The sequence below is a fragment of the Triticum aestivum genome, chromosome 3A, assembly GCF_018294505.1.
Source record: "Triticum aestivum cultivar Chinese Spring chromosome 3A, IWGSC CS RefSeq v2.1, whole genome shotgun sequence".
NCBI classification, from domain to species: Eukaryota; Viridiplantae; Streptophyta; class Magnoliopsida; order Poales; family Poaceae; genus Triticum; species Triticum aestivum.
In genome coordinates, this window is record NC_057800.1 from 697,262,988 (window position 1) to 697,266,984 (window position 3,997).

Below are 3,997 nucleotides of genomic sequence, written 5' to 3' on the forward strand. Positions count from 1 at the left end.
ATCGACAATGACCCGGTGGAGATCATCATCATCGGGCACATCGTCTGGTTCCTCTTGATCTTCAGCAGCTTCACCCGTTGCAGCATCATTGGGCACATCGTCTGGTTCCTCTTGATCTTCACCAGCTCCCCCCCGTTGCAACATCACCGTATTCAGGGGGCACATAGTTGTCATCGTACTCTTCTTCTTGGATGTCTTCCATCATAACCCGTATTTCTCCGTGCCTCGTCCAAACATTATAGTGTGGCATGAAACCCTTGTAAAGCAGGTGGGAGTGAAGGATTTTCCGGTTAGAGTAAGACCTCGTATTCCCACATTCAGTGCATGGACACCACATAAAACCATTCTGCTTGTTTGCCTCAGCCGCATCGAGAAACTCATGCACGCCCTTAATGTACTCGCGGGTGTGTCTGTCACCGTACATCCATTGCCGGTTCATCTGCGTGCATTATATATAATTAAGTTCATCATCACATTAAAACCAAAGTGCATACATAGTTCTCATCTAACAACATATAGCTCTCCAGAGCATCTAATTAATTAAACCATACATTGAAACTATGTAAAACATTTCAATGCGAAAACAAATGCGATCATAATCGCAACCAAGGTAACAATTGATCCAACGGCATAATGATACCAAGCCTCAGTATGAATGGTATATTTTCTAATCTTTCTAATCTTCAAGCGCATTGCATCCGTCTTGATCTTGTGATCATCGACGACATCCGCAACATGCAACTCCAATATCATCTTCTCCTCCTTAATTTTTTTTATTTTTTCCTTCAACAAATTGTTTTCTTCTTCAACTAAATTTAACCTCTCGACAATAGGGTCGGTTGGCATTTCCGATTCACATACATCCTACATAAATAAAATCTATGTCACGTTGGTCGGCATAATTTTCATAAACAATAAATGAACCAATAGTTATAAAGATAATATATATACCACATCCGAATCATAGACAGGACGAGGGCCGACGGGGGCGGATACCAAAAGCATTGCACTATATAAGATGCAATAATAAAAGTAAGAAAATAATACAAGTATCTATCTAAACATACAAGTAAGAATATTTTTCCTTTCAGAAAGAAGATAAGAACAAGAGGCTTACCACGGTGGTGCCGGCGATGAGCTCGCCGCGGGTGATCGACGGCGGTGAAGACGGGGACGGGGCGTGACGGACCGCTAAACCTAGACAAATATTATGGAAAATGGAGCTTGGAGGTCGAGCTTGGAGAGGAGAAAGTTTAAGTAGTGTGGCTCGGGCATTCCATCGAACACCTTGTGTGCATAGGAGGTGAGCTAGAGCACCACCAAGCCCTCTCCCCCTTGGCCAGAGAAAAACAGAGCACTGGGGTGCTCTGCTCGCGAGCGAGGGGTATATATAGGCACCTCATTGATCCCGGTAGGTGACATGAGCCGGGACTAAAGGGGAGTCTTTGGTCCCGGTTCAAGCAATCAACCGGGACCAATGGTGGTGGGCCAGGAGCGAGGCCCATTGGTCCCGGTTCATCCCACCAACCGGGACCAAAAGGTCCAGATGAACCGGGACCAATGGCCCACGTGGCCCGGCCGGCCCCCTAGGCTCACGAACCGGGACCAATGCCCACATTGGTCCCGGTTCTGGACTGAACCGGGACTAATGGGCTGACCCGGCCTGGATCAAAGCCCTGTTTTCTACTAGTGTATCAGGAGGAGACAAAGACCATTTTATTTTTTCAGAAAGAAAAGAAGCAGAGGATTTGCTGCAGTGCAATTACTTGACGGGAGAACCTAAATGATTCAGACAGCAATGCCCGTGCATTCATTTTTATGAATACCAGTACACGCACCCAGCCTTTATGAGCGACTTTCGCATTCATGTAAATTTGAACTGATACAATAGCCAGTACACAAATATCAGCCAATGTGATGAGCTTACTCGACGCAATTCCGGATCATCTACTTTTGGTAACTCAGAATGGCGTAGGCCGTCTGCAGCATCGCCGGCACAATGATCAGCGCAGCCACTACGGCGAGCGAGACGGCCACCCATGGAGAAGGGAAGAAGTGCAGTATGAAGTCTCCGTACCACCTGCTTGACCGCCTCCTCCTGTGCCGCGCCACCGCGCTGAGCATCTCGCCGTACTCTTGAGGCATGCGCACCCCGGCCGCCTCCGCGACGATGCCACGGAAGAAATCCACCACCTCCTCGTCGGTGTACTTTACGCTACCGAGTGCCCACCGGCGGCGAAGCAGCGCCGCGTCCTGCGGGCACCGTATGAGGCCCTCCATGCGCGCCACGTGCGCCGTCACGCAGACGCCGTGCGCCCGTTGGAAGTGCTTCTCGAAAGCCACCATGTTGTGGAGCAACGCCGCGGTGTAGGCGAGGATGTGGAAGCTCGGGATGGTCATCACCGCCACCGGGCTCGCCGCCGTGCTCCAGAACTGCATGTCGAGGTCGCCGCCGTGCCTCTCCCTCGCGTCCAGCTTGGCCTTCCTGAACCACACTGCCGACAGCTGCAGCTCCCTGGCGCAAGGGATGAGCCACTCCGACTCCTCCTTGGCCTCGAGAAGCTTTAATGGCGTGGAGAGGACGCGGTACTTGTTCTCCGGCACGCGCGACCAGTGGAAGAGGTTTGCTGGAGCGGCAAGTCGATGACCTTCCCGCGCGCCCTCCTCGGACAGATGCCGTCGAAGCAGCCAAGCACCAGCTCCTCGACTGAGCGTAGCTTCAGAACGCAGCACGAGGCTGCGAGCAGCTTGACGACGGCGAAGGGGATCTGATTTTCCAGCACGAGCAGGTCGAGCATGATCTCGTCGGCGTACTGCGACACGGCCGTGTACAGTATGAAGTGCTCCCTGGTAACGGGCACCGCCGCCCGTTCCTCCCCGCTGCCGGCCTTGCTGAACATGATGCTGAAGACGAGGACGAAGCTGCTGTCGAGGAGGAGCATCTTCACGAACTTCTCCTCGTCCAGGAGCCAATCCGCGGCGACCGAATCCGCGTCGTCGGCGAACTCGTCGCGAAAGCTGCCGCGCGCCGCCCCGAGCGCCGCGACGTACTGCTCGACGTCTAGCCCGCACCGGTCCTGCAGGCACCGCAGGAACGGCAGCTTGGCCTCGTCGTCAAAGGCGAGGCCTCGGTCGCCGCGGTGGTACGGGCCAATGGCCACAGCGCGCACCGTGTGTAGCGCCTTCACGTTGGCGCGCCGGGTGCGCGGCCGGAGGATGGTGGCCGCGCGCTCGCCGAGGAACCACAGCATCGGCGTACGGCCGATGAGCTCGTTCAGGACGGCCGAGCTACGTGACGCCGATGTGAGCTCGCGCAGCCACCCCGTGTGGATCTCGCCGCCGCCGCTCTGATTTACAGCAATATTCCTGCCGGTGGTTGGACTAAGAGCAATGTCAATGCTCAGCTCATGGCTTGTGCTCATTGTGAATTTTGTGATTCATCACTCCGTGTTCATCTGGAAAATTATGGTACTCCTCTATGTAAAGTTGACTTGGGGAATACCCTGGAAACTGAAGCGGGGCTTGCTGAGCATCAGAAATTCAGCGGAAAAAAATCCTTTGACCAGACACCATGATGACGGCGTTTCATTTCTTGGTTGGCCCATCTTAGCCGTTTACAATCGATCAAGTGGTGCGTGGTGACAACGCACGGGAAGTATTTTATTTCTGCCAGCGACTATGGCTCAATTGATTTAGTCTAGTTCTTCTTGGGAACACAATGCTTTTCTGATCATCAATCATGTAGGAGAAGTTCAGCGACTCTCCTATGTTCAGTTTCGGGACGTTTTTTCCGTCCGGAACAGATCCTGTAATATTGGCCGTTCACTAAATCTTTTTGCGGGATCCTCCAAAGTCCGGGCCGATTCCGTCATATCTAAGGTTTCCCTCCCTTTTTTTGCTGGTTCCCCTATCTCTCCCACGTCTTGGCGCAAAGGAAGTTTCAACTCGCGCATCTTCCCCTCTACCGCCGCATCTCCCTGTGGTCTCTTAAGCTTGC

The 3,997-nt window shown here is 52.9% G+C and overlaps 1 pseudogene; it reads right to left on the minus strand.

Moving 5' to 3' along the window:
* Positions 1 to 1,947: 1,947 nt before the first annotated feature.
* LOC123057180 (uncharacterized) lies at positions 1,948 to 3,422 on the minus strand (annotated as a pseudogene).
* Between the last annotated feature and the right edge of the window lie 575 nt (positions 3,423 to 3,997).